This window comes from Rhinopithecus roxellana, chromosome 9, assembly GCF_007565055.1.
Source record: "Rhinopithecus roxellana isolate Shanxi Qingling chromosome 9, ASM756505v1, whole genome shotgun sequence".
NCBI classification, from domain to species: domain Eukaryota; kingdom Metazoa; phylum Chordata; class Mammalia; order Primates; family Cercopithecidae; genus Rhinopithecus; species Rhinopithecus roxellana.
This window is the reverse complement of record NC_044557.1, coordinates 81,378,555-81,398,170: the sequence shown is the minus strand read 5'-3', so window position 1 is coordinate 81,398,170 and position 19,616 is coordinate 81,378,555.

Sequence of the window (19,616 nt, the reverse complement as noted above, 5' to 3'; positions counted from 1 at the left end):
AGGTGGGTAGGCAGGTGCTAGAAGTACCCTAGGTCAGTCTCAGAAGCCTAACTGAAAACCAGGACATTCAGTAACCTGACATGTACCCACTTTTACATTCTAGCCTCTGACTAGTCCTGCTGCCCCTGCCCCCCCAGTCCCCCGGCCCCCACTGTGAGCTTTAAAGCAATGAGATTTTATGGTTTAAACCCCGATTTGAGTGTAAATATGTTGCTGTTTTTAATAGAAAAAAATCAGATTTGACTAAGCACCAATTATCCTGAAACCCAAAGCAGCTTGAATTTGGGGCTCACTGCCATAGATACCTCTAGTCAAGAGTTATGATTAACGTGAAAGTGCTGAGAGCCCAGAATACAGCATGCCACAGTACCTGGGGGAAGTTCAGAAAGAAAAGATTCTCAGATGATAAAAAGCTTTTGCTAAAATGTAAAAGATGGCTTCGCTTAGTAAAGTGAAATGATGTTTAGAGCAGAACTATGAGTGTTTGACTTGGAATTCAAAGGCCTAGGTGTAGACAGTGGAATCCAGTCTCATGACTGTCCTGAAACTTGGAGTTACCAGAGTGGTATAGTGGGAAGAGCAATGGGCCAGAGGCCTAGGCCCCAGGCTATAATCCAAATTTGATTATAGAACCTGAAACTTCAGATGCTTCATTCTGTATCTGGGTCTAAAAATGAAAGTCAAGTCCCACCAATTTCCAAGAGTTGTGAAAACCGTATGAGCTAATTAAAAGCAGTTTGGAAAACAACTAACATTTGTATGATGAAGATAACATTGGCTTTCATTCAGGCTGCTTAGGCGCATGCCGCTTAGGTGCACTTAGGTTGTAAACTTCTAGAGTACGTCGTGAAGTGGACATCTCTACTTGCAGGAACCACATACACTTTAATTTCTGTAAAACTGAATTAATTCTATTTTACTACTTTAGACCTTCCTAGTGCTTCATCTTTGGTGAGTGGCTCCTTCACCTTCCATGTCCTCTCGACCTGGTGATTCAGTGTTCCTACATTTCAAATAACCATTCCTTTGCTCACACTATTGAAGACTTGCAGAGATTACTTCAACAGCTCCAGTTACTCAAAATTTAGACTGTTTCCTCTAAACACATTAGAGTCAACTGCAAGTCAGCAGACGGACTTTGAAAAAGGTAGGACAGGAAGGTTTTTATTTCAAGACTATGCCCTAAGAGCCATCTGCCCGGCTTTCTGTATTCACCGTGCTGTCCTCCCAGCTGTGCTCCAGGTCATGCGTGCAAACGCTCAGGTGGCCAGGCAGGTCGTGGAAATGAGTGAAGCAGCCAGGTGACCAGCAGTGGAGGGTGAGGAGGAACAGTGCTGAACTGGATGAAATGGGGCAGGGACCCCCTTTGAGCTGAGTACAGCATCTGCTCAAATGTTACTAACCGCTAGTTCAGAAAAGGAGACAGAGCATTGCCTCAGGAAAGGCCAGAGGTCCAGATTCTTCTCACTCCTGATTTTAAAATGTGATATATGATTTAAAACTGTTTGAATACCATGAAGGCCACACACACCTTGGCAGACAGATCCAGCTCATAAACCTCAGGTTTGTGGCTTCTGTTGAGCTGACTTTGAGGACCACAAGGAAAGCAAGTTGTGCCACTTAAAGAAGCAAGGCTTTCTGGGCTCTTTCCTGTCACCGCTTCAAAGGCCACAGGCTGGCTGCTTCCTTTTAAAGAATGCTGTCCAATTGTTTTAAGGCCCTATTTGATGTTCCAGGCCCACAGGCAGCATCCTCACCTGAGTTTATGCTTCATGTGTGCCCTGCTAACTTTGTGTGACAGCTGTTGTATAACATTCCCAACCTAACGGAAATATCTTCTGAAAAGCAGGACTTGAAAAATGCAAACCTGAAGACAAAAGTCTCATTTCCTCATATCTTCCAAAGCCAAACAATGCAAGGATTCTCAGATGTTAGCTCAAGAGTCAGATGGAAGATTGTAAACCTGTAGGCTTGACATTTAGCCAGGGAATCCGCATTTTTAACAAGCACTCCAGTGGTTCTCAAGCAGACAATTCTCGGATCATTTTCAGATACCAGAATTCAGCCTTACCTGGGAGCTGCCATCTCAAATGCTCGGCCAGCGTCTGGAGCTGCGGCCCGGGGGAGGAAGTGCCCTCCATGATCAGCTGTTACTTGTGCTCTAGGACTAATTAGCTCTCAATTGGCCAACAGCTGCTCAGGGGGAAATTCTCATGCAATTCAAGGAGAGAATGAAGCTCTCCAACTTGAGCAAACTGGTACATTGTTATTTCCAGAAGGCATCTGGCCAAAGGGGTTCTCAGGTCCTGTTCTAATTACTCCAGCTGTGACAGTCTGCTATGTGCTATGAAAATGAGTTAAGGGCACCAATGGGTGGCCAGTAATCACACCACCAATGATCATCAAAACAGCAGCACAGCTTCTCTAATTGACCTAGTGAGTTTGGTCCAGTGGTTGAGAACATGGGTTGGAATGCAAGAGAGGTGAGTTCAGGATTAGGTCTGCCTCTAACTAGAAACTGTGGTGACCATTTTCTTTAACTCTTGGTTCTCTCCTGAGGAAGCTCGTAAGGCTCCTGTGAGGATTAAATAACACAATGCAAAGAAAGCACTTAGCATAGTGCCTGGCCAGTGGTCGCTGCTGTATTTTAGCTGGTTTTCAGGCCAAAATACTTCCTGAGTGCTTTACTCTGAGCAAGGAATGATGCTAGAACTACGTGTACTGATGGGAACAAAACACACAGTTGCTGTTAAGTTTTGATAAGTTTTTGGTAAGTTCAAGAAAGAACATCTCCAAAGAAGTAAACCTTCTTTCAATTCCCCCAGAGAAACTATTCATCTTCTCTATTTCCATGATATTTTATTCATAACTGATGAAACTTTTCACGATATATCATACTTCGCCTGTCTACGTCTCTTGACTTGCTGACTATGGATCTTTGGAAGACTTGTCTATAATTCTAGAACTACCTAATCCAGTGTGTGACTCTGAGTTAGGGCGCAATCAGTCTTATTGGCTTCAGCATGACCATGGTAAAGGATGAAAATTCCTATGAAGCCAATTTCTGTGAAAATTGGTTTTGAGAATAGAATATGAATTCTTACAGTTTCTAAACATACAGTTCCTGTAAGCTTTGGTAAGTGTGTGTTATTTTGCTTAGAAAACAAAAAAGGGGCTGGGCATGGTGGCTCACACCTGTAATCCCAGCACTTTGGGAGGCCAAGGCTGGCGGGTTGACTGAGGTCAGGAGTTCGAGATCAGCCTGGACAACATAGTGAAACCCCATCTCTACTAAAAATACAAAAAAATTAGCCGGGCATGGTGGCATGTGCCTGTAATCCCAGCTGCTTGGGGAGCCGCGGCAGAGGAATCGCTTGAACCCGGGAGGTGGAGGTTGCAGTGAACCCAGATCGCGCCACTGCACTCCAGCCGGGGTGAAAGAGCTAGACTACATCCCCCCCACCCCAACCCACCGCCCAGCCAAAAAAAAACCAAACAAACAGAAGGGAGAATAATTTACCTGCCACCTTCCATCTCCCACGAGTCAAACGTTTGCTCTTGGAACATTAGTTACCCATTTCTTCCAGGGCCACCAAGCTATCCCCTACCTCACCGATCAAAAGGCTCCTATGGGGTGTGTCCTTTTGAAATTGGTTCAGAACCCACCTAGCGGAGGTGGTTGGGTCAGAACAAAAGGCTAATGGCCTCTGATTCAGTTGCTACATTGATCAGTTTGGAAGTGAGCACCTCAGAGTTTAAATATGTGGTAAAATACAGGAGAATACTTGATTTGGGATTTCAAATCCCTACAATAATTCTTGGGTATGAAACCTTGGTTTCCAGAAAACAACAGTGTCATTTTCTTCATGCTGTTTGGAGGATTAGAGCAGCTGGTAAATTCTGAGTTTCTTTCCCCCAAGCCATCCAAAATCTGTTTAGATTGACTCTGCTGAAATAACAGAGACTGCCAGATTCCCTAGATTGTAGGAGTTGTGTATGAAATGTCATCCTCTGCTCAACCAAGCCCCAGGATCACAATGAGTGCTAAACAAGATAATGTATGCACATATACTTTGCAATCTGGAAAGCTCCACAAAAGTAGTTGCTATAATAACAAGGTAGCTTCCTTGGGAAGAAGAGTCCTCATATGAGATGAAGATAACATTATACCTTCATTTGAAAGTCAATTTCAGCAAGGTAAGAGGATACAAGATAGTTCGGGTTGATTTCTTGGGGGAACCACTGCAAGTGTTACAAGCTTTAACGTCTCGGGGAATTTCAGCATTTAAGGCTTTTCTTGAAGGGACTCTGGGGCAGAAGCAGCTTTCCCCAAATTTCTTGAAACACTAAAGGATAAAATTAATGAAGAAAAGAGGGGGATTTCAACTCAACATTACTGAACACCAGACACCATGCTAGGTGCTAACAGCATACAAAGACATAATCCTTGTGATTACACCTTCAAAGATTAGAAGGAAACAGTGAGTGGCATTTAAACTACACCTTGAAGAATTAGTGGGATTTATTCAACAGGTGGCGTGCAAGGGACAGGAAGAAAGGATGTTCCAGGAAGAAAGAATAGCACAGGCAAAGGCATGGAGGTAGAAAGGCATGACACTGATTTGGAAGACCAAATTAAGGAATCTAAGCCAAGGTAGCAGTCAGAGGACAGAAATCACTCTCAGGCTAAGCAGCTTGGCTAAATTTGCTACTAATTATTAGGCTCAAAGACCACCTTGCCTTCAGATAGTCTGCTGTGCATTTGTATGTTTACAAGAAGTGTGACCTCTCCTACAACAGCCTTTTTGGCTTTTAATCAGATCCTGTAGGTTTGTTTTCGTTTTTGTTTATTTTTCTTTTTTACCTCCACAAACCACCAAACAGAATAGAAAGCTGAAAAATATTTCCAGACAAGAGTGTGCTTGTGGAGTGGGACCATTTTTATAATTCCTTCTGGTTCCAGCTCTGTTTGCATATGAGCCTTACTGCCAGGAAACCTGAGTGGGCCCATCATGACTCTGGAGACCACAGGAGTGTCTCACACTGACAGCAGCAGGGGAACACTGAGCCCTGGAAAATCATGTAGGAGAAGAAAGAGCTGGAGGCTTCCAATGTCCTCAGACTCTTCCCTGGGTTGCTGACAGGGGCATTCATGGCCAGGATTGGCAGAAGGGGTAGGACCAAAGGTAGAGTGGAGAAGGGCAGCCACTTCAACAATAAGCTTTCCTAGAATCTTTTGTCAGTCTCCCTTTTCTTGATCCTTGAGCACAGTGTACAGCAGAATGCCTTCAGGATGGCCCAAAAGTGACAAATGGTTAAGAGCTTAGGCACAGTCACTTTTGCTTTTAGAAGAATTATATAGTGATAATAATGCTATAACTTATTGCCCACTTAATAATAATAATAATATATTTATTATGGCTAGAATTTGTGAAATACTTTCTATGAGCCAGCACTATGTTAATCATGTCACATGCATTCATCTTCCCAACATCTCTGTGAGGTAAACCATATTATTATTATAACTTTATCAACAGATGCAGAAACTCAATATGGCCTAGACTATAATTGTCACTGAAGATTCCATTTGTTCCTCTATATTTCACAGCTCAACTAAAGTTAGGCAAGGTCCTGTGACTAGTTCTGGCCAATGGGCTCTGAGAAGAAGTGAAGCACAGCTCTGAATTAAGGCTGTGAGAGGCCATGTGCACGTCTCCTCCATCTTTCTCTTTCCTGGACCACTGGTGGCTAAGGAGGGGAGAAATGCCACAGAAACTACTAGGTGATAGAACCTCCATCAGGCTGGGTCCCTGAGTGACTGGAGGGAACAGAGCCTTTTCGTAGACCTGGAATAGATACACATGAGGAGCAAGAGATAAGCCTTTGTTGTGTGAAGCCACTGAGAGGTCAGTGTTAATTCATTATTGCTATATAACCTAGCGTATCCAGGCCCCAAGAAATTTAGTAACTATAGATTGAGTGAAGTGATTGTGCTGGAACTAGAAGCACAATTTCCTGGTTCCCAGACAAGTCTTTTTTTCTACTACACAAATCTGAATCTGTGATAAGAGCCATGGCTTCCATTGCACCATCCACTCTGGTATGTAGGAATGACTTCAGAACCTATCCATGAAAGACCCAACTCATTTGGGATGCCTCTTCATGGCAGCTAATCGATGAGCTCTGACAGGGCAGGCTGGTTAGAGGCAGATGTGCAGACTGAATTTCAAAGTAGACCCTCCTTGTGACAAAGCTTAACTGTCACTAAAGCTATTGTACAAGCACAGTGGTCGCCAAACAGCCTCACAAAGTAACAGAAATTTACCGTGGTTCAGATTCTGAGGCTTGCCCAATTTGTTTTTTTTTTTTCAGGCAGGGTCTCGCTCTGTAATCCAGGCTATAGCGCAGTGGTGCGATCACAGCTCACTGTAGCCTCAACCTCCTGGTCTCGAGCAAATCTCCCATCTCAGTGGCCCAAAGTGCTGAGATTACAGGCGTGAGCCACTGCACCCGGCCTGGGGCTTACCCAATTGGATAAGGAAACTCAAAGCAGATTCTTTGCTCTAAATGCTCCAACTTGGAGTAAGTATCCAGATCATAGGAGACTTAAATCAGAAATCCAATTTATTGACTGGGCATGATGGCTCACCGATTGGAGATCAGTGATAACCAAGACACCATTCCTGCCCTATCACAGTATCTTAGGGAACACAGATTAATAAGAATGCAATTGAAACGATTTTATAGATGCCAGGATTGGGTTATGCAGCAGGTATTAGGGACTCGGACTGGGGAGTCAGGAAACATTTCTGGACGAAGTGACAAATACTGAGCCTTGAAGGATGTGCAAGACTTAGGAAAGGAGAGTGGGAAGCAGAGTTCTGGTTTAAAGGGACAGTATGGGTGATGGTTCAGGGTGTGGACAAGCTTGCTGACCTGTTTCTCTCCACAGAGTGGGGAAAACCAGGGCTGGGCCTTTCTGGAAGCAAGAGAAAGTCTGTCTGTTACCTGGGCTTCTAGGTGAGTAGCCAGGAAAGGGAGAAACAGCTTGAGATTTTGTTTGCTCTCAATCTTTGCCCGTCCTACAATGCAGAACACTAAGTCTAGTGGCCATGGGACACATTCGTAGTTTGTCTTTTGATCCTTGCCAGTATTTAAGACATGTTGAGGGTGGGCATGATGGCTCATACCTGTAAATCACAGCACTTTGGGAGGCTGAGGTGGGAGGATCGCTTGAGCCCAAAAGTTCAAGACCAGCCTGGGAAACATAGTGGGATTCCCTTCACTACAAAAAACAAAAATAAAAATAAAAAATGGCCAGGCTGGGTGGCACATGCCTGTGTCCCAGCTACTCGGAAGGCTGAGGTGGGAGAATTGCTTGAGCCAGGGAGTTTACGTCTTCAGTGAGCCACAATGACGCCAGTGCACTCCGACCTGGAAGACAGAGCAAGACCCTGTCTCTAAAACATAAATGAATACATTCAAGTTATTAGTTTATAATAAAAAATATGGTTGTCACATGGCTCACAATGATTTTGTTGACCTGACTAATCAGCACGTTATCACAGTTAATGCAGTTGATCACTAGTTCATCCCCGAGACTAATTCTTGACCTGACTTCTGCAATATCTCACTCTTAATCTCTTTGATGTTTGTTTTTCCTGCTTCACTGGAAGCTCATTCTTAAATTCCTTCTTAAATTCCTTTGTTGATTCCTCTTCATCTCCCAGCTCTTAATACTGAAATACCGCAAGGCTTAGTCCATGACTTCTCTTTTCCATCTTTACATTCCCATGACAATTTCTTCCACTCTCAGGACTTCAAATACCATCTACGTGCTGATGACTCTTAACTTGATGTCTCCTTCCAGCTGTGACTTTTCTCTTGAACTCTTGGCTGACTGATTGATATCTCCCCTGGGACATCTAACAGCCATCTCAAATTTACCATCGCCAGAGCTGACCTCCTGACCTTCACCCACAAATGAGCTCTTCTGCTGCTTCATCACAATAATTAGTGGAACTGTCCTGTCAGTTGCTCAGACCCACAACCTTGGAATAGCCCTTGACTCATTAGTTTCTCTCACACACACCACTTCATGCCCTCCGACAAATCCCACTGCTCTAGCTTCAAAAAATAGCTAGAATTCAACCACTTTTTACCACTTTTATCGCTACTATCCAAATTCAAGTCACCATCCTCTCTTTCCCTAGATCATTGCAGTCACCTCCCAACTGGGGTTCCTTTCCACTAGCATACTCCCCTCCCTCAAACTCTTCCCAACACAGAAGTCAGAGTGATTATGTTTGTCAGATCACATCATCCCTCTGTTCAAAACCTCCCAGTGGCTTCCCATCTCTCTTGGAGTAAACGACAGTCATTACAATGGACAATAAGGGTCCCATGCAACTTCTGTAGGTCCTGGTTCCTGTAGTAATTCCTTCTCCCCCACCCCACGCCGTTATCTCTCTGATAGCATTTTCTACCACATTCCCCCCTGTTCACTCCAGCCCTTGTTATGTCTAGAACAAGCCTCCTTGTTACGTCTAGAACAAGCCAAACCCATCCCACTTCAACATTATTTCTACTGGCTACTTCCTTTGCCCAGAACGGTCTTCCCTCAGATGGCTACATGGCTCATTTCCTCGCCTTCTTCAAGTCTTTGTTTAAATTGACCTTCTCAAAGAGAGTTTGCCTGACCACCATAACAAAAACAGAAACACCCCTAGCAATTCCAATACCTCTCCTCTGCTTTAGTTTTCTCCATGGCCCACAATTAGTACTATGTAGTGTGTGTGCATGTGTGTGTGTGTGTGTGCATGCGTGTGTGTGCCCATACATGCATGGATCTCCATTAGAATAAATGATAAATGTAAACTTCATGAGGATTGGATGTTTTGTTTTATTAATTCACCCCTGTATCTTCAAGACCTAAACAAAAATCCCTAAAGCATAGAAGATATTTGATATTTGTTTTAGATAAATAATTATTCTACAGCTTATACATATAGCAAACTGTGTGTAGAATATTGCCTGAAGAGCATGGATTTGAACAGGGACAGTATCTGTTGAGCTAAATATTTTAATGACATCATCTTAGAATGCAGATGTACCTGTCATAGTGACCAAAGTATTCCAGACTGTTTGGCCACTGATTTTCCACTGCCAGTGTTATCTTTCAGAATGAAGTAATTCCCCTGAAAAACTGATCTATTTGTTTTCTTCAAACATACTGTTGTCATCAGCCTGGTGATAGTTGAAGCTTACTTTGGTTAAGGAACCATTCTCCGTCTTCTGTAGAGTTACATTGTGTCCATTATGTGCTGATTGTATAATTTAACTCTCAAAGAACAACTCCATTTGAAGTCCCCTGTTCCCAAGCTCTTGAGAGCACTGCCCTTTTATGGGGAGTTCATTCTCACATTTTTCTCCTAGGGTCTATTCAGCTGAACTAAGTTCTTCCCTACCACAACATCTGGCAAAGACAGCAATGGATGTTTAGGTAAGTGAGCAAACACTCTTGTGTAGCATCGTTTTATCTTTGGCATCAAATAGATGCTTGTACAAATTCCAACCAGCAGGGGATCCTATAGTCTGATTCTCCTCTTCTATCCCTCTGTGCCTTCCTAAGATGTGTGGTAAAACTTCATGATCAATGATGACGGGGAAACCCTCTCATTGTCTCACACACACAGGATTATGCTAACCAATTATAGATTGGTTTCTACCTTCAGCACTAATTGATACTACTGGTGAATTCCTTCACGAGTGCCTGTACTTTTAATGATTAATTTAAAAGACTTTCCCCAAATCTTCTGCTCATACTCCCTCCCTCGACTTCCTTAAATTTAGCAGACAACTTGCTACATGCTTATAAGAAAACATTCAAGCACTCACTCTTGTATTTGTGGTCAGCTGGTGGTCCATAGTCTCCCTCACGTGTCTGGTATTTGGTGACTGTGTTCAAGGTTGATGGACGTAAATAACTAGACAAGGTGCCACATACAATCTAGCAGGCTTAACAAGGTTGTTAAGAGCAGCAAGTGAGGACAAGCCCCAGTGCACAAACATGGTTCAAAGCTCAGCTTTTCATCGTGTTTCTTATTGTCTAAATAGCCTAAATAGCCAAAGCAAATCAATTTTTTTTTGAGATGGAGTCTCACTCTGTTGCCCAGACTGAGAGCAGTGGCACGATCTTGGCTCACTGCAACCTCCGCCTCCCAGGTTCAAGTGATTCTCCTGCCCTGACCTCCTGAGTAGCTGGGATTACAGGTGCACACCACCATGTTTGGCTAATTTTTATATTTTTAGTAGAGCCATGTTGGCCAGGCTGATCTCAAACTCCTGACCTCGAGTGATCTGCCCCCCTGAGCCTCCCAAAGTGCTAGGATTCCAGGTGTGAGTCACACCCGGCCACAAATCAAATTTCTAAGCCCAGACTCAGTATGAGAGGGTGGTACTCAAGCAGTGTGGATTCGGGGAAGGGGATTATTATTGTGGACATTTGAAAAAATAATCCAACATGATGTTGTTGTTTTAAACTATTTGGGAGCCCTCTGTACTATAATTCTCCTCAAAGCAATTTTAAAAATTATAATAATTCAGGGTAACACCAGGAAAAAAAAATACTTCTTCCCTGTACACAGTTGCAAGAAAACAAATTATTTGAAAATGCATTGTTTTAATTCTGCAGGGTTTATGCATTGTTTTTGTCTCCCTAGCATCCTTTCCTTTGAAGAACCACTTGTCTCCATACAGTGATTCTAGTGGGGTTGTCAGTCACAGTGCCCTATCCTAGTCTTTTCCATCCTACCTCCTGACTTGAGTCTGGCTAAGCCTCAGAGGCTAGTCCAGGAAGAGAACACACGACCAAGGAGAACCAATCAGATGCTTTCCCTGGGAGTGATAGGTTGGGGTAGGGTAGAGGGAACCCTCTGTCTGCTGGAGGATATGAATCTGGAGCTAAGAGTCAGCCGCCATATTTCCCAGCATATAGAGAAATCTTGTCCACAGAGTGAAACAAATCAGCAAAACAGGGAGGAGAAATTGGAGGCAGTGATCCAGGGGCATTTAATTCTGGTTCTAGTTTAAGAGGTCCTGGTTCCTACAGTAATTCCTTCCATTCTGCTTTACCAAAATACCCTTTTCTGATGAGTGACCCAATACATTCCTTTTTCCTTAAGCTAACTTGAGCTGAGTTTTCATCACGTGTAGCCAAGAGCCCTTACTGATTTGAAACCCTGTAATAGCTATTAAATCAGCTCATCCTCTCATTCCAGCCCAATCACCATCTTCAACCGTCAGCTTCTGAATGCTTTAAAACCATGGAATACTATGCAGCCATAAAAAAGGATGAGTTCGTGTCCTTTGTAGGGACATGGATGCAGCTGGAAACCATCATTCTTAGCAAACTATCACAAGAACAGAAAACCAAACACCGCATGTTCTAACTCATAGGTGGGAACTGAACAATGAGATCACTTGGACTCGGGAAGGGGAACATCACACACTGGGGCCTATCATGGGGAGGGGGGAGGGGAGAGGGATTGCACTGGGAATTATACCTGATGTAAATGACGAGTTGATGGGTGCTGACGAGTTGATGGGTGCAGCACACCAACATGGCACAAGTATACATATGTAACAAACCTGCATGTTATGCACAGGTACCCTAGAACTTAAAGTATAATAACAATAATAAATAAATAAATAAATAAATAAAAAACAAAAAAACTTCACTAGAGAAAGTGCTGTCATGAAGAGGGCATGGAGGAGCAAGGAAAAGCAGCCTGAAGGAAATGAATGGACCATTGGGATAAGGAAACAGACAGGATGAAAAATTACCTCTCAGACAGCAGAGAGGGGAGACAGATAAATGGGAGACTTTTGGCAGCCAAGAAAGTAAATGAAAGGATAAGAAAGATGACATGGAATGCTAAGAACAGTATTATCCAAAACACTCACAGAAGTAAGAGCTCGGAACAGTGGCTCTGGGGTTGTCAGTGGTTGTTTTTTGGAAAAAAAGAAAAAATACTTAGGATGATCATGAAAAAGAAAGAGAAAGAGCAATGAGTGAGCCACCCCATTGCACACTGAAATGAAAAATGGGTTGTGAAGAGAATTACTTCTTGAAGGAAGTACAGCCCTGTTACTTTTAAATTTTGGTATTCTATCAAAATTCCATTAAAATGATACAGGCTTATCCTCACATACAGAAGCTAGATTATGCGCAGCTTTCCCCAAGGATCATATTGTAACGTGTGCTCTCGGGTAATTATGTTCCAACATTCTGTTCCTTTGGCGTAAAACTAAATTCTTTTCAGCTGCCTACCTTGTTTTCTCATACCACCTCAGTGTTTTTTTTTTTTTCTGCAACTTTTACATTTGTTTGCCAGTGTCTCCCAGGATCTCAATACCCGCACATTCGTCTACCAAGGGCCACCCCAGGTTTTTCAAAAGCAACACTCTTGCTATCACCCAGAAACCATTTCTATAATGATGCACACATAATGTAAGTATTCCACTGAACTATGTTCAGGAATTGTCCTAGCATCTGTGTGGTTTTTTTTTGCAGTCCTTTGATTAGGAATGAAAGGGCTCCTGAGAGGCTAAAGGGAGGATGACTCATGGTAGCTGTCAACAGTATCTGACCCACTCTAAATACAGAATCTCTGCTATGCTACTGGAATTAATTGGGCATCCAATAAAATCATGTATGTGGAAATGCTTTAAAAATTAACTTCTAAATGTGCTGATAATTTTCATTATATTTTGGTATTTCCTACCTTTATCCCTTCACTCAATTCACTCAGACTATGGTCTGTTTCTGAGTTATAGAGAAGTGTTGCTTGACTCATGACCCACTAGATTTATGATGTGATGACCCTGTCTCACCTGTCCTCAAGAGGTAAATCCTGACATTGTGGAGATGTGTCCAGCACTCCTGCCTCAGTGCAACAGCCTCCCTGTGGCTGTTCCTGGAGGTGCCCCGGCATCCAGAGCTTAGCCCTTCCTGTTCTACCCTCCACCATCCAGAGCTTAACCCTTCCTGTTCTACCCTCCACCCGCCCCTGTGCACCCTACCCACGCACTGACTGGCTCCAGACTCTGGAGACCTGTTCTGGACAGGATATTTATCAAATAAAGTAGAGAAATTAATCTTAAGAAAAGTTATTAGGGTCAGGCACCGTGGCTAAAATCTGTAATCCCAGCACTCTGGGAGGCTGAGGCAGGAGGATCACTTGAGGTCAGGAGTTTGAGACCAGCCTGACCAATATGGTAAAAAGTCTACTAAAAATACAAAAATTAGCCAGGCATGGTGGTGCATGCCTGTAGTCTCAGCTACTCAGGAGGCTGAAGCAGGGGAATTGTTTGAACCCAGGAGGCGGAGGTTGCAGTGAGGCGAGATCATGCCACTGCACTGCAGCCTGGGCAATGGCGTGAGACTCTGTCTCCACAACAACAACAACAACAACAAAAACAACAAAAACAAATAGAAAAGAAAAGAAATGTTATTAGAACCAAAGGCAGAATGGGGGCCAGCATGGGACCAAAAGGAAAGACAAAACAGAGCCCTGAGAAACAACTGTCGCATGGGTTTGAGAATCAGAAGGTGAGATGCAAATTTTAAACTTTGCCACTTACGTACTCTGTGCCATGTAGCTGCCCAATAAATACTAAACAGTTACTTTATTTTCAGAGCTTCAATTTCCAACTTCTCATATGTAAAATATGGAAGTAAATACTTACTGCAGAGGGTTGTTGTAAAGAGTGAATAAGATAATGTATAAAAAGTGAAGAGAGGAGTTCTTGCTACAGAATTAGTGATCAATAAAAGGTATCTACAACTACTACTACCATCATTATTGTTCTAAAAAGCCTGAAAGAAAACACGTTTCTGATTCCCATAAATAGTTGGCCCAGACAACAGGGTATTCAGCATTATAACAAATTTGTCTTTGGTGTAAGAAAACTGGCAGCAAATAAATTACAAGAAAGTCCCAATTTTTCATTTTTGCCTTAAGGTATATATGTTTATCTCCAACCTAGGCCATCCTGATCTGGTTTTTAAAAAATTCTCAGAGAAAAAGTCCAGTTCTATGAAATGAAGTCCATATTGGAAGAATCATACTTAGTACTTAGGAAACCAGTGTTCAAGCCCTGATTTAGTCTCTGTTTCTTCTTATACTTTTATTAATATTTTTCATATTTAGAAACTGGAGATAGGGAAGGGAAGTAACTTCTCAGAAATGCTGAATGATTTTAGGTCTCTGTCTTAGTCCATCCGGTGCTACTCTAACAGAATGCCACAGACTGGGTAATTTACAAAGATGATAAATTTATTTCTCACAGTTCCAGAGGCTGGGAAGTCCAAGATCCAGGCACTGGAAGGTTCAATCTTAGGTTTCAAGAGGGAGCCTTATTGCTGTCATCCTCTGGAATGGAGATATACTGTGCCCTCACATGGTAGGGGGTAGCATGGGTCAAACTTACTCCCAGAAGCCCTTTTATAGTTGGCATTAATTCATTCATGAGAGCAGAGCCCTCATTACCTAAACACCTCCCATTAGGCCCCTCCCAACACTGTTGCATTAAGGATTGCTTCCAACACATGAATTTTGGGGAACACATTCAAACCACAGCAGTTCCTTTCAGCATGAATCAGAATATTGTTCTGTGATTAGCCAAGGGGTAGGAATCAGCACTAATATGATCTCCTGATGCCTTTTTTGTTGGTGACCTTATAGGCCAAACCAGGAATCAACTGATGTTCCATGTATTACAAACTCCAAATGGGTTGTTTCTACCTGGCTGCCTTCAGCTAACAATCAATTTGTGGCTTACCTGGGTTTCCTAGCACAAGGTTGTTAAAAGAACCTCGGAGAAAGTGACATCTCCTTTCCTTCAGAGCACATCCCAAAAAAGGGATCATAAGAGTTAAATCAGTGGTTTCCCAATAAGAATAATCTGGGGAGTTTTAAAAATTACAGATTCCTAGGGCTCACTCCTGCAGATTCTGATTCAATGGGTCTGTTGTGTAGCCCAGATATCTGTATTTTTTCAAAGCTTCCCAAATGATTACAATGGACCCACGCAATTCAGTCTAAAAATAAACAAGAAGTTATCTAGGTTCATATTTTGTTTCTCCACTTTTGAGATGGAAGTGAGTTCCAGAACTGTTTTCCTTCCTCTTTTAAATCCACTATATGAAAAACAACAGCACAAAGACAATAATAAATGATAACCGATAGTCATAATGTTAGGACAATAGTTAGTGGTGGACTCCACAGTATCTGGAAAATTCACATGCCATCTAAAAGGAGCACCACCACTCAGACCAAGCTATTGGTTGCCTTGGGGTAATGTGGGTCCTATATGGCCATATCTTTTAATTCATTTGAAGGGGGAAAGATCAGGAATATAGATTTTGGTTTGTGATATTTTTGTTCTATTTTTGAGATGGAGTTTTGCTGTTGTTGCCCAGGCTGGAGTGCAATGAAACGATCTGGGCTCACTGCAACCTCCACCTCCGGGGTTCAAGCGATTCGCCTGCCTCAGCCTCCCAAGTAGCTGGGATTAAAGGCATGCATCATCACGCCCAGCTAATTTTATAGTTTCAGTAGAGAAGGGGTTTCACCATGTTGGTCAGGCTGGTCTCGAACTCCTGACCTCAGGTGATCCACCTGCCTCGGCCTACCAAAGTGCTGGGATTACAAGCGTGAGCCACTGCTCCCGGCCAGGATTATAGATTTTGATGTGAAATTCACAGATTTTTAAATGTTGGAAACTGATACAAATTCTTATAAAACATTGTTTGAGAGAAACAAACCAATATGCACAACACAAAGAGCAGACAAGCCAGCAAACTGAGGTCTCATGTGTCAGCACATTTTCCTTTTCCTATAGCAAGGAAGTACAGGGCTGTGGAACTAGCATTGCCTCTGGAGGCAGGAATACTAGGTTAGCTCCTCATTCTAGTGCATTTATAGAGCTAGCCTTGAACCCTTCTGGGCTCATATATCTCATTTGTCAAATGGGAGCAAGAAAACTTGATGTCCACAATTGCTCTAAGAATCAAATGAAATCATAATTAAGAAAGCACTTTATCATGCTCATAACTCTTTCAGCTCTGTATGGGATTCCCAAAGTGAACCTCATGTGTATTTATGAACTCGCCACTCTCGGATTCCATGCAGCACCCTTCATTTTCCTTGAGCTCCGCTTGCTGAGGTGAAGACTCTGCTGCAAAGGGGCCCCTGCTCCTGTGAAGCTGGTACCCCTGCTGTGCCTATTCTAAGGATGGCCATTGCTGATGAAGCTTGCTGGTCTCTGCCCAGGCATGGTTTCCTGTTGCTGCAGAAGCCACTGGATGGTAATATGCTCACGAGGGTCCACAGACCCTCAAGTATAGAAATTTGCCATCCTTAAGTTTGACAGGCATTTTAATGGAACACTCTTTCAGCGTATCTCCCTATCATTCAGGTATGCATTTCAGGGGCCAGGCTGGAGGGTGATCTAAGTGACAAGCATGGTACAATGGTAAGTTTTGACCATTGCGTCAGCACTGATCCTCTACTCTTAGACCATACCAACGTGGCTTTTAAAAATTAATATATGATAATAGTTGTACCTATTTATGGGGTACACATGATATATGGATGCATGCATATAATGGGTAATGATCAAACCAGGGTATTTAGGATATGCACCACCTCAAACATTTATCATTTCTATCATAACAAACAAATATTCTTTTCTATCCCTTTTGAAATACACAATACATTGTTGTTAACCATAGTCACCCTACTGTCCTGTCATTAGAACTTATTCATTCTAGCTAACTGTATGTTTGTAGCCATTAGCCAACCTCTCTTTATCCCCCATCCCAGCCCTCCACACACACACATCCTTCCCAGACTCAGGTAGCTGTCATTACGCTCTCTGCCTCCATGATATCAAATTTCTTAGCTCCCACATGAGTGAGAACATGCAATACCTGTCTTTTGGTGCCTGGCTTATTTTTAACATGATGTTCTCCAGGCTCATCCATGTTGCTGAAAATGGCAGGATTTCATTATTTTTACATCTGTTCTCTTAATTAGTGTGACTTCTTACAACTTAGATTTAACCAGAGAAGCTTCTACATACAGTTGGAATTTTATATGTCCACATTTAAAGAGAGTTACCTTGGGATTGACAACATACTTCTTTTGCTTCTAAGTATAAATTTTTATTACTATAAAATATTTCACTAATGTATCAAAAATACTACAATTAAAACTACTGCTTTGATCAACAACAAAAAAAGAAAGCACTTTATAAACTGTAAAATGTTCATTTTCATTACTACGGTTAAACCAGAAAATGAGATGTGTGCAGTAAATACATTCTCAGGTAACAGAGACTGAAAAGTTTTGTCATTGAGTTAATCTTAGAAAAAGAGAGTTCTGGGTCAGCGAGTTTTGTGGTCAAAGAATGACAGGATCAGAGACATAACTCCACATGGCCTTTGCTTTTGGCTCAATTTTGTTTCCACTCTCTTTTTCTCAAATAGTGCAAGCTGATAGCTTGTCTCAGCAGGGGCCTGAAGGCTTGGATGCTGGAATCCTCCAGTATCCTGGCATCATCTCTGCCACAGCTGGAAGGAGTGTGGACAGAGGAGAAGGAGTATGGGGAGGGCAGAGGCAGTGTTAGAGGCGAGTGAGATGACACAGGAACTGTGCCCTGAATGCAATGGATTCCAAGACAGAGGATGAAATTGGTGCTGATTAAATGAAAGGAGGCTGCAAGCTCAGAATGTCAGATTTAAAGCTCTTTCACTGATGTGGAAAGTCATCTTGGCACCAGCACACAAGGAAAGAAGAGAGGCAAATCTGTCATCAGCTAAGCCTTGCAGAGTAGTTTCAGCCCCAACAACCTGGTGAGCCCTGCTGCTGGTGGAAGCTATTACATCCGATGTGTAAACTGCTGGTTTCCTACAGTGTACTGAGCCTGCAATGAGTGCAGAAGTTCGGACTCTCTCGGAGTTAGGTTACATCCTCAAATTTCCAGCTGGGGAGGAGCTGGAAATGAAAAGCTAGGAACTGCTTTTTGCTACCTCTTCTCTTTTTGAGGTGACTCCAGCTAGGAATTATATGAAGCATAACTAAAATAAGGGCTCCTAGTCTATTTTATCCCTTTAGCTGTCTCCCAAAGCCAATTCTTGTCAGAATAATGTTTATATATGAACAAAACAAAACATCTGATTACAAAGAAAACTCATTATACTGAAATACAGTTGCCAAAAGATTTTAAAAACATATTTGTGGCTGGGTGTGGTGGCTCATGCCTGTAATCCCAGCACTTTGGGAGGCTGAGGCAGGTGGATCACTTGAGGCCAGGAGTTCAAGACCAGCCTGGCCAACATGGTGAAACCCCATCTCTACAAAAAAATACAAAAATTAGCCTGGCATAGTCGTGTGTGCTTGTAATCCCAGCTACTCGGGAGGCTGAGGCAGGAGAATTGCTTGAGCCAGAGAGGCAGAGGTTGTAGTGAGCCAAGATCATACCACTGCACTTCATCCTGGGAGACAGAGCAAGAAAGACTCTGTCTCAAAAAACAAAACAAAATAAAAATGTGTTTGTGATAAAATTGTAATAGTGCTTCTTATTAATGAATTAAATAACAATAACTGGTACTAAGCCTAAAAGCTACCATAATTTTGAAGTAGCAATGAATAGTAATTAAAATAAATGATATTTGCATATAGCTGCAGTAATTATACTGTGATATAAAAATGTGTATGCTTTCTTATTGTTGACAAAGTCACAGGTATTATTAATTAATACTCTTGTGATTTGTTGTCTACATTTACAATTGAAGGAAGTGCTACATTTCAGATTGAAGTTAGTAAAGATGCAATCTTTTTGCTTTCAAGCTCAAAGATCCTATAGGAGTCTGTGGACTTCAGTTTTATTTGTTTGTTTTTTCCTAGAGACAAGGTCTTGCTCTGATGCCCAGGATGGAGTACAGTGGAGCGATCATAGCTCACTGTAACTTCAAGTTATTGGGCTCAAGCAATCCTCTTGCCTTAACCTCCTGAGTGGCTGGGACTACAGACACACACCACCACATCCAGGCAATTTAAAAAAGAAAAAAAGTTTTATAGAGATAGGGCTTCACTATGTTGTCCAAGCTGGTCTCAAACTCCTGGCCTCAAGCAATCCCCCTGTCTCAGCTTCCCAAAATGTTGAGATTACAGGTGTGAGCCACCTCACCTGGCTGAAGTCTGTGGGCTTCACATTAAAAGCCCTATTATAAAGTAATAGAAACTAATTCAGTTGATTGCCTCTCCCAACAGAGAGGCAATGATGTAACTCTTCAAATTTCTTACTTTGGAGAGCAACAAATTTGTTAACCACTGGTCAAAATATTTGTAAAGAGGGTGGATCTCATCTAAATATTAAGATGTCTTTATTTTCTATAAACTGACTTAATTTCAAGTTCAAGACTCCCTACAATCAAGCTAATTCAAAACCTCATGCCGGTCATTCTTGGTGTCTTCCCCCACCAGCTATAGGAATTTGTCCGAATTCCAGAGTCTTCCCTAGTCACACATTATTCAGGAAGGGCCTAC